Raw genomic sequence first — 12,403 nt, forward strand, 5'->3', positions numbered from 1 at the left:
GAAGCACAGATACAGAACATCTCCAGAACTTTCGCTGCAGAAAGTTCTATCAGATGGCATTGTTTTAGAGGAGGGCACCGATGGTATATTCTTTGTGGACCAACAGGTAGGCACTGGGGACTTGTTCAAGGGTGAAAATAAAAATGGTTCTGAGTCAGGGAGGCAAAAGACACAACTGCTCAGCGAAAACACTTGAGTTATTTGAAAAAGGTGGAAGAAAACCCCCAAACCTTTTCAAGCTGGTACAATTCCTGGGCAAGCGTGTCACCGATCTCTGCCGGCAGAAATGCTGGGGCAGTGCAGAGCATCAGTGCATACGATATCCACGTTATTACCAGATAAATTCATTAGGATGGATGCGATCACAGTGAATACCATGAAGTGGCAGTGGCAGGACAAGCAATTAAAATGTTACACAAACAATGCTCACCGGGCGGGACACCTCCCTCTGGCTCCCTTTGCCTGTCTGCAGGCGTCACGTGGCAGGCAACTCATCCGAGCGGTGGCCACTGAAATGTCACAGCTCCTTTAGAAGGGGTCACTGCAGCGTAGAGACTGGTGGGGGCTTGAAGATATTTGGAAACAAAAGGGCCCAAGGAATTTGGATCTCAGCCTCTGGGTCTGTAGCAAGAAGGCTGTGGCTGTCAAGGGCAATTATGACCCCTTGCACTGGCATAGGCTTTATCGTCGCAAATGTTCCGGGCATACGTTTCTCTCATTTGATTGCCAGCTACCTTTAGAGTTGTGGTGAGAGATAAATCAGAGAAAACTCTGAAAGCTGAAAGTGCTTGGAGACAATTCATTTTGTTCCCTACGTTTCAATTCTGGTTGCATCACTAGACAGCTGGGAGTTCTTGGGCAAAGCGTTAGCCTCTCTGAGCCTGTTTCCTTATCTGTAAAATTCTTGCCTCAAAGTGTGGGTAGGCTGGAGACACTATGCTGGCACCCAGTAGGAGCTCAGCGAGTGGTAACTGAATATTTTTAGCTTATGGAGGCTGAATGGATGGACATTTTCTGAGAACCTACTATGTAACAGGCATGGGAGTGATACCAAGATGGATAAGATGTGGTTCTTGTCATGTGCAGGAATCAGCAGTATGTACTTAATTACAGTATTCAGTGATCAGGACAGGGATGGATAAAGGTGTTTACAGGGTGCTATGGAAACACAGAGATGCACTTTTCTCCTAGGGAAGGCGGGAGGTGTCATCTGAGCTGGATTGTGAGAGAGTTGGCACTTGCTAGGAACACTTGGGGAGGGCATTGCAGAGAGAGGGGCGAATAGCACTGAGAGGGTGCAGAGGTGAGAATGCTTTCTGCTTTCAGAAAACTTGAGCTGGTCTGATGGGTCAAGACCAGGGGGTACATATGGGAAGGGCTGGGAGATGAGACCAGAGGACAAGGAAGGGGTCGTGAGTCAGAGTGAGGCGTCCGCATCAGGCTAAGAACTGTGCTTTCATTGATTATTGATGGAGGACTACGTTAGTTCTATGAAAACATAAAAAATTACGCCCCAAATTAGCATCTTAAAATATCAGTAAACCAAGCTTCCCTGGTGGTGCAGTTATTGAGAGTCTGCCTACCGAGGCAGGGGACACGGGTTCGTGCCCCGGACCGAGAAGATCCCACATGCCGCGGAGCGGCTGGACCCGTGAGCCATGGCCGCTGGGCCTGCGCGTCCGGAGCCTGTGCTCCGCAACGGGAGAGGCCACAACAGTGAGAGGCCCGCGTACCGCAAAACAAAAACAAACAAACAAACAAACTATATATATATATATCAGTAAACCTTTATTATCTCACAGTTTCTGAGAGTCAGGAATTTGGAAGCGACTCAGCATAGTGGTTCTGGTTTAGGGTCTCTTAGGAGGCTGCAGTGAAGATGTCAGCTGGGCTGCAGTCATCTGAAGGCATGACTGGGGTGTTAGGGTCCACTTCCAAGATGGCACCCTCACATGGCTGGCAAGTTGGTGCCGGCTGGTGGCAGGAGGGCACAGTTCCTCTTTACATAAAGCTTCCCATTATGGCTGCTCGGGAATCCTTATAACATGATGTCCGACCTCCCCCAGAGCAAGTGATCCAAGAGAGAGCAAGGCAGAAGCGGCAATGTCCTTCGTGCCTTAACACTAGAAGTCACACATTTCTGTAATATCTTTTTGGTCACCGCTCAGCCTATCCAATGTAGGAAGGGACTACACAAGTGTGACCACCAGGAGATGAGAATCCCTGGGGCCATCTTGGGGGCTGGCTGTCTTTCCAGGTAGATGAGGGATTACATCATTGGTCCCTTTTTAACCAATGAGGCATGAGGTTGAGTGCCTGACCCAAAGATCACGCAGCGAGATGAAACATTGGCATTGCTTGGTACCTTGCTGCCTCCTGAAGAGCTTTCTTCCATTCAAAACTATTTCATTATGGTTTCTGAAAGTATCGCTGGAATAGCAGAGAACTCTGAATTCCTTGTGGGGAGTAACTAGGAAAATTTACACTTACAGCAGAAACTAAACCCAAGAGAAACCCTTCCACCCAGAACCTATTGTTCAGGTAAAAACATACTGTTAGGGTTGCAAGTAGGCTGGTCTATTGGCTAATATTTGTTTATTACAGTTTATTAATGTTGGTTTTCAGGAAGTTCATGATTAAAGTAGAAAAATAATCTAATGATCTATGTCTATAGCTATAGATAGATGGATGAATGGGTAGATAGATAGCTGATGGATAGGTATGTCGGTGGGTCAATGAATGGTTGAATGCTAGTGTAAGGCTACCAACTTCCTTTTGGGAAGAACTATTCTTTATTTTGAGGTTAAGCTCTTTCTGAATAATACTTAAAAAGATAAAAACAAGTCCCACACCTTGGAGTTGCCCTTGACTTCTCTCTTTTCCTCATACCCTATATTTGCAAAATACCCAGAATTTGGCCACTTCTCGCCATCTCTTGGACTACCACCCTGGTCCTGGCCACCAGCATCTCTTGTCTGGATTCTTAGAGTGGGCTCCTCCCTCGCCTCCCATTGTTCTGTTCTCCACAGCTGCCCGAGGGAACACATGAAAGCGTAAGCAGGTCACACTGTTCCTAGGCTCAAACTCCTCCAACAGCTCCCGGCTCAGAATAAACGCCCAATCCTTACCACTGTCTAGCCGGCCTCATGGGGCCCCGCCCCCTGTTTTCTCTCTGACTCTCCCCTCCTTCATCCGCTCTGGTCTCTGCTGGTCCTCACACACTCTCCTAATCTGTTTCCTCTTCAGCATCTTTGCTGTTTCCTCTGCCTGACATGTTCTTGGCCAGATTTCTGCAAGACCCACTCTCCCACTTCTCAGTGAAGACTCCTCTGGCCACGTTACCTAAAATCCTCCAGCCCACAACTGTGTTTTGTTCATGGCTATAAGCCCCAGCTTCTGGAAGAAGCCCTCAGTAATTATTTGTTGAATAAATGAACAATGAATAGCAGTCAAGGCCATTCCATTCATCATCCCATTTAATCTGGGAAAGTAGGTATGATTTATAACTGTCCTCATTTTATAGATGGGGAGACTGACAGTCTAGGAAGTTTCATCGGTTTGCTTGGTCCATGGTTGAGCTGAGGCTGAAACCCAAGCCCGTCTGTCTCCAAGGCCAATATGCTCTTTGCCTCTCACTGGCCTGTGTGAGGCGGACCTTCTGCCCTTGGACTTTGAGGATTCTGGAATGCCAACTTCAAACTCTAATTTTTCACCAAATAGACTGAGTCATCAGAGAGGTGACATTAGAGGCAGCAGGAAGTATAGAAAGCTATTAATTTTTTCTTTCCCCTTTTTTTTTTTTTTGCGGTACGCGGGCCTCTCACTGTTGTGGCCTCTCCCGTTGCGGAGCACAGGCTCCGGACGCACAGCCTCAGCAGCCACGGCTCACGGGCCCAGCCACTCCGCGGCATGTGGGATCTTCCCGGACCGGGGCACGAACCCGTGTCCCCTGCATCGGCAGGCGGACTCTCAACCACTGCGCCACCAGGGGAGCCCTCTTTCCTCTTTTTATTCCACAATATTGTGTTTCTTTTTGAAAGTCCTCTCACTGGCCTTTAATAATGGCCTCTCCCCGACCAAGTCACTCCACACACTCTTGTAGAATCCTTGCTGGCTAAGAGCTATCAGCTCCAGCTGCCTCGGGACTCTCTGGGAGAAAACTGACTTCTCTTAGTTCTGCTTGGATGTGACAAAGCCATTCAGAGTCTCTCTAGACAGTAGAGGTGACTAAAAATAACTGAGCTGCAGTTTTCTTCACTTTTCATTTTAAAGAAAACATGATTGTATTCTAGAAAGAGTTTCAAATGGAGGGGAAAAGACTTTCCTAATTCTTCCATGTGTCTCAGCAGACACGTTGAATCGTGAGCATCTTCCAAATTATCCAAACCTCTCCCTATGACAGGACTTGATGAAATTTTGGTTGAGGTGCATCAGGGAGAGAGACAGGCATAAAAGACCACACACACACACACACACACACACACACACACACACACACTCACAGAGCCTGGAACTCACACCTAAGCCACGTGGGAGTTAAGACTGGTCTTACCTGACAGATGATTCCCCATGAAGAGAGTAGGGAGATAACCACTTAATAAGCAATTAATAATAGTTTTCATCATGAATCAAGACCTTCACATTCATCACCTCACTTGATCTGGCAAGGTAGCTATTATTTATTACTATCCCCATTTTACAGATGGTAAAACTGAGTCTAGAGAGGTTAATTGCTTGGTCCAATCTGTGGCTGATTTGCAATTCCAAGGTTCCACTCAGTCAGGGGAAGCCCCCAGTCCATAAACCTCTTCTTCATGTGTGAGTGTCAGCTTTGTTACAGGTTCATTCTCTTGGGTTTGCAACCTGGTTCTCAACCTGGGGAGTTTTTACACAATGCTGATGCTCAGGCCCCAGCCTCAAGGGTTTTGATTTAATTGATGTCGGTGGGGCGTCAGTTTAGGATTCCAATGTGCAGTCAGTGTCGAGATGCATTGGGTTAAGTCTTTGCAGACTTGGAGAATCCCGCAGCGAGATGCAAATACTCAGTCAGCTGTGCTCTATTAAACCATGAGCAGGCGGTAATGTTACACCTTGCACTGAGCTGCAGCAGTGCTGGCAAGGAGCACACTTGGCTCTGCGTCTCTTCCCAGAGCCCTGATGGGTGGCCCTTTAAGAATAACGATGGCCCCTGTGGCTTGGCATCACCCAGGAGTGATGGAAAGAATGTTCTCCTCCTGCCTTTCTGCTTTTTATTTTAAAAAAAATTCACTTTATGTTTTCCCAAGTTAGGAAGATGAGCACAGAAAGATAGACCAGAAGGTAAAGATTTCTCCAGGAAACCAAGGAAGTGATGTTGGGATAGCAAGGAGAGAGTCAGAACCTGGGGGCTCCTGGGTGGGCACCATACCACATTGGAAAAAATGATGCAGAGAGTTGAGTCAGGGGCCCCCAAAGACACAGAGAAAGAAAACTCTGGCAGGGCAGGGGCCATTGGTCTTGGTTTCACTGTATTTCCAGCTCCTGGGGGCAGTGCCTGGTACACAGCAGGTGCTGCATCAATATTTGTTATATTAATGATGAACGCACTTAAAAAAAACTATGGTTTTTCAAGAGCTTGTCATGAGTGGCCTCTAGGACTTTCCTTCTTGATTCTTCTGGATATCAGGATGAGGATGATACAGAAGTGGAATATAGCTCTATATAGCTATATTTTAGCTATATTTTAGCACCTGGGAGGTGCTAAAAAGAGTGGAAATACATAACTTCCGGGCATCACTATGGGCCAGGAACATGATGGCATTTAAGACGCAGGAGCTGGGAACCCTTGCACCTATACTCAGCCTTGCTCTGAGCGTGGCTTCAGGAAAAGACGAGATAAGATTGCCCCAGGGGCTGCACACTGTAGGACCATGCAGAGAATCTAGTCTGCAGATATTTTGTTTGGGTTGCCAATTTATTAATGTTATTTTAAATTCGTTACCAACACTTAAAAATTGGGAGATTTCCTTTAGAAGTCTAGATTTCTGGCTTCTCTTGAAAATTCAGAAGCTCTAGCAGCCCTGGGTCGGAATTCCCACTGGCAGTAATTGGCTATTATGGAATAGCTGCTGCCCCCTTCAGACAAATGGGATAGGCCCCCTTTCTTTGCCTTGACATCTGCCCAGGGGCTCTGCCAAGTATTATTACCAACCTGGCCCCTGTAGACATCTGAGTTTGATGTTCCCTATGTTGTTCCTTTGCTTCTGACTGCCAGGTACATATCCTGGGCTCCTTTTCTCACTAGGCATTTGACACCTCAGCCAGCCTGTTTCTCAGCATCTCCAGGTGATTGTTTCACATTCAACCCAGGCTGCATCTGACACATCTCATCTGCCCGTTGTGACAGGTACTGCTGGATTGCTGGGTTTTTATTCCCAGCAAACATTCCCTCTTTTTCATTTTTTTTGCTTGCAAAAGGAAGAGGCAATGTGTTCAGCCTCAGGGGATGAATCACAGTTGGTCCAAGTTATTTGTGGAAATTCCAATTCATTTTGCTTGGGATTGGTTTTGGGGTGGGCATGTGACCCAGTTCTGGCCAATGACATCTAAGGAGAAGTTCTACCAGGAGTTTCCGGCAAAGATTTTTCTCCCTCATAAAAGAAAGATTCCTTCTTTTTGGAAAACAGTCATGTGGAGATGTGATACTTGGAGTTGTGGCAGCTGTGTTGTGACCAGGAAGCAAGACCTCATTCTCACACTGAGAATAACAGAAGACAGGAAGATCCAGGGACCCTCATGATATCACTGAGCTGCTGCTAGGTTTCCTTATTATGAGCTTATTTTGCAAGCCACAAATGCACTTATGTTTCAAGATAATGTTGGGATTTTAAAAACAATTAATTAAAGCCAAACACATTTCTAACCCATACATTTCTCTCACCATGTGGACTGTAAGCTCCATGAAGGCAGGGCTGCATCTGTTTGTTCACTAGTATGTATGTCAGTATACTCAAGGCTTAGCACCGTGTCTAGTAATTTCAGAGTAGTAAATATGAGGTGAGGAATATATTTGACCTCATTTTACAGGTGAGAGTTCTGCGACTTAGAGGGGAGAAATTACTTGCCTATATTCCCAGCGATAGTCACAGATGGGAAATTGTGGAGTCTGGGTGGTCAGAGTCGAAAATCCATACTCTCTGGACTCTGGTCCATGCACTAAGCTCTACCGCCTGCCATCCTCAAGGGGGGGTGTAACGTCTGCAGCAAATGACATAGCTCCGACAGGTTTTGCCTTGAAAAATACAACAGATGACAGAACTATCCAGCAGAATTTGGTTCCCTTGAGCCCTGATTCACAGATGCTATTCTGCTGCCATTTATGGGTAGAGCCACAAAAATTAGCATCATGGAAACTGACAGTTAGAAGGAAATTTTGGCATCCATCCCTTTTAGCTGCCAGCCTAGGAACCCATGCTGCGGCAGCTCGAACATGGGCCTCGGAGACCAGTAGGCTTGATTTCAAAGTCCAGCTCTGCCACTCACAAGCTGTGTGACCTTTTGAGGCTTGGGTGAAAAGGCAGGGTAGTTATCGCGAGATAACATACGGGAAATGTTTTCTTTGCACAGTACTCAGCACGTAGTAGGCACTCAGCAAACATTTCTGCCCATGCCACTCTTCTGTCTCAGTTCTGAGGTCAACTCTAAGTCAGGTTTTTATGTGTATAAAAGTTATTTTATTTTTTGTATAAGGCCAATGCGAAAGGGATGTGGAAAATTTTATTGAAGATTTCATAACTCTTATTTCTGGGTTCTGTGCCAGAGAAGTAAACCTCAGTTCTTCCCGTTGTGCAAGAGAAAGAACTAGAACCACCTTCCACCTAATGCACAGTAAAGCTGAGAAATTTTATGACTTAATTAAAAGCTGCAGAATATCTTCTTATCTGCAGATGAACGACATTTAAATAGAAACTCATGTTCAGTTATTTCATTACCTGGTTAGGTAATATGCCTCCAAACAGCATGCCTTAGTAATTACTTTTCTTAAATACCCTGTTTACTGATTGTCTTATAACCGGATGATACACATACATAATTTTATATTTGCGGATACGTGCTCTTTCCTGACAACTTGAACATCTAAATTAGGCAGCGCAAAATCAGATAACTGCAGAGAAACATTTCTTGTCTGGCACATGATATCTGCAGGTAAATAGCATAATTTTGTGCTATCTGTTTGGAATCAACTGAAGGTGGACGTCCGGATGTTTATCAGTTACACTTCCAACATCTTCTCATTTTTAGAAGTGAAATTCAAAGTTAAGGAAAATCTTCTAGCTTTGACAACTCTCGTCAACTGTCTGTGCCCTTGTTGTCATAAGCTGATGTTCTTGGAGCCTCTGGGTACAGGTGAGCATGTTTAACTACAGTAGCTACTGAAAGAAAAAAAAAGACCATCCAGCAAGTTTTTGCATCTCTCTCCTTGGGATAACAGATCTGGCCAATGAGATTGGCATATGACTCAGGTCTGGCCAATCATTGAACTCTATTCCTCAGGCATCGGTAATTGGCTCAGTGGGTGAGCATGGGACCTTAGCAGAGTCAATGGACATTCTTTCCTGGAATTGATGCTGAAGGAAAGACAGTCTTGTTTCTGGTGGAAATATCAAGGAGTAAGTTGTAGGGGCTAGCAGGTATCGTTTTTTCCTGTCATGTAGAGAAGACACATACTGTAGTGGAAGTTAATGAAGCCAAGGAGATAAAATGGAGGTGAGATGTTGATGAGGGAAGGAGAGAGAGAGAGAGAGAGAGAGAGAGAGAGGTGCTTTGCAGTGTCAAAGCTCAGTCCCATTACCTGGGGGCTTCATTCCTATAGCTCTTCTTTCTCTTTCCAAAGTATCCTTTCTAAGCCATGTGAACCAATAAATTCCGTTCCCCTGAGGATAGTTTGAGTTTAGTTTTGGTACCATTTTCCGCAACAAAAAGTTTCGGCTTCTCTCACAAGTTTCCCTATGCATTTTGAGGGTGAATAGATACTCCCTTCCCTCTGTTCTCTAGGAGTGATCTATCCTGAGCACAGTGATCCAGGAGATCTTTGTGTGGCCTGTGAAAAGGCAGAATTAGTTATTTCTTACTCATTTTATGAGTGTCCTCGGCCACCCCTAGGGATGGAGACTGAAGGACAAATGTGACAACTGGGCAGATTTTGGTAAGGCCATTTCTTTTCTTACAAGTCTTGCTGGATATATCAAGGGCTTCACACATGATCCTATCCTTCTCTACTCTAAAAATAGCATAAGATGGAACAAAGATTTCTCAGTAAAGATGCAGAGCCAGGTTCTATCATACTGATCAGCTGGAAGCAACCCAGGGACCCACAATCTGGACAAAATTTAATTAATTGTGGTTCCTCCATATATGGCGTCTAACTTGTCCCATGAAGAGTTTGAAATAATATTGTACATATTTTTGCTACAACATTAAAAACATTTTTTTATTGGAGTATAGTTGATTTACAATATTGTGTTCGTTTCAGATGTACAGCAAAGTGAATCAGTTATATATATATACATATATCCACTCTTTTTTAGACTCTTTTTTTTGCTACAACATCGAATGCAACTCTAGGATGGCGAAATTGTGAAAAACACTCTGTAAATTATGTAAAGAACCCTAAGTACAAAACCTGGAAAGAAATATGCCATCCTTTGACTCTGACTGGATGATGGGATTGAAGGGCATGTTCATATACTGGATAATGTATTACTTTTATAATCAGAAAAATGAAATAAAACAAAATATAATATAGCAAAACAGATCTGGTTTGACTGCACTCTATCTTCTTCTCTCTGGTTGAACAAAGATGTTTGACCGCTTGCACTTTTCACTTGGCCATGGGATCGGGGAAATTCAATATGCCCTGTGACCTTGTAGCAAGCTCCTTGACAATTCTCTTCTGGGTCTTTCCCTTATACGTGGAAATATGCATTCCTATGTGAATACCATTCAGAAATAGAAGGAGAGTAGAAAGGGCCATCGATGTGATATTGAGTGTGAAGGGACTAGGTAATTTTGGGAGCTGCTTTGCTGGAGGTGGGAGTGGGTGCAGGAAGCTCCTTGGACTGAGCAGTGGGAGACATGTTTCCAGGATAGAGCCTGAAGAGGATGCCAAAATATCCCTCCATCCTTCCAGTATGCAGAACGCTGATTTCATAGAGAGGATGTGAGTTGAAGACAGAAGGTTCAGATGAGTGACAGCAGGAGCTGCAGCATCATAGAACCATTCCCAGCCTGGCCAAGTGCTCCCCCACTTACTCTCTCCTTCATCCAGCAAATATTGACTAAAACATCTCTTATGTACCAGGGACGGTGCTTGGCGTTGGGTTACAGAGGAGTGAAGCAGCCAACATCCTGCGGGGCCTATGGGTAAAGCAAGCCTCTGTAGAAATCAGTTGATCCGCCAGCACTAACAGAAATATAAAGTGAGCCACAAATGTAATTTTAGATCCTTACAGAATTATATAATTTTATACAGTAACAAATTTTCTTAATCACATGAAAAAAGTAAAAAGAAACAGATGAAATTTAAATAATGTATTTAATTTAGCTTGATATATCCAAAATATTATCATCTCCACATGGAACCAACATAAAAGGTTTCCAACGAGGTATCGTTCAGTTTTTTTTAAATAGTTTTTTTTTTAATCGACATTACAGTAAGTCCCCGACATATGAATGAGTTCCGTTCTGAGAGTGCGCTCATAAGTCCAATTTGTTCGTAAGTCCAACAGTGTTAGCCTAGGTACCCAACAAACACAATCGGCTATATAGTACTGTACTATAATAAGTTTATAATACTTTTCATGCAAGTAATACATAAAAAACAAATACAAAAAATGAAGAAAACATTTTTAATCTTACAGTACAGCACCTTGAAAAGTACAGTAGAACAGCTGGCATACGGGGGCTGGCATCATCGAGTGAACAGGCAAGAAGAGTTACTGACTGGAGGAGGGACAGGAGGTGGGAGATGGTAGAGCTGAAGAAACGTCAGGAATAGGAGGCGGAGGGCAAGCTGCAGTTCCGCTCACGGCTGATGCTGATGGCACAGGTTCTGTTCCCTGCTGGATTCAATTCTATCTACGCTCTTGAAAAAACGATCCAGTGATGTCTGGCTAGTAGCTCTTTTTTTTCTTGTCATAGATGACACGGTAGCACCAGATTGCATTCTGAACGGCTGCTGCCACCTTCGTGTACAGTTCTACGTTCGGGTCCTGTGCCTCAAAAGCTAACAGTGCCTCCTCAAATAGAATTAACTTACGTGGTTGGACATGTGAACGCACATTCGCATTTTTGAAAGTTTGCAACTTGAAAGTACGTAGGTAGGGGACTTACTGTATTTTTAGAATAGTTTTAGGTTCACAGCAGTCTTGAGAGGAAGGTGCAGAGAGTTCCAATTTACCCTCTGTCTCCGCACATGCATAGCCTCCCCCATTATCAACATCCCCTGCATTTGTTACAACTGATGAACCTGCATGGACACATCATCATCATCCAAAGTCCATAATTTACAAGGGAAAAAGCAGTGAGAGACAGAGAGAGGGAGAGAAGGAGAAAGCGAGAAAGATGCTACACTGCCAACCTTGATGATGGAAGAAGGGGCCACGAGCCAAAGGATGCAGGTGGACTTTAGAAGTTGGAAAGAAAAGGAAAGAGATTTCCCGTAGAGCCTCCAGGAGGGATATAGCTTCGTCAACATCTTGATTTTAGCCCGGTAAGACCCATTTCAGACTTGTGACCTCCAGAACTGTAAGATAATAAATTTGTGTTGTTTTTAAGCCACTAGGTTTGTGGTACTGTATTATGGCAGCTATGAGAAATGAAGACACCAACCAAGCCTTTGAATAATGGAGGCATGAGGCTTCTTTGCTCCTGGATAGACTTTATTTTCTAAATCTAACTCTTTTTGAGGTGACAGAGTGTTTTGTTTTTTTAAAAAATTATTAATTAATTAATTTATTTTTGGCTGCACTGGGTCTTTGCTGCTGCACGGTCTTTCTCTAGTTGTGGTGAACGGGGGCTACTCTTCGTTGCGGTGCATGGGCTTCTCATTGCTGTGGCTTCTCTTGTTGTGGAGCATGGGCTCTAGGCACGTGGGCTTCAGTAGTTGTGGCTTGCGGGCTCTAGAGCTCAGTCTCAGTAGTTGTGGCACACGGGCTTAGTTGCTCTGTGGCATGTGAGATCTTCCCAGACCAGGACTCGAACCTGTGTGCCCTGCATTGGCAGGCGGATTCTTAACCACTGTGCCACCAGGGAAGTCCAGAGTGGGTTTTTTAAAAGGGAAAAAGTCTTTTTTTTAAAAAAATATTTATTTTCTTTATTTTTTTGGCTGCATCGCGTCTTAGTTGTGGCATGCGGGATCTTTTGT

The sequence above is a fragment of the Lagenorhynchus albirostris genome, chromosome 15, assembly GCF_949774975.1.
Source record: "Lagenorhynchus albirostris chromosome 15, mLagAlb1.1, whole genome shotgun sequence".
Classification (NCBI taxonomy): domain Eukaryota; kingdom Metazoa; phylum Chordata; class Mammalia; order Artiodactyla; family Delphinidae; genus Lagenorhynchus; species Lagenorhynchus albirostris.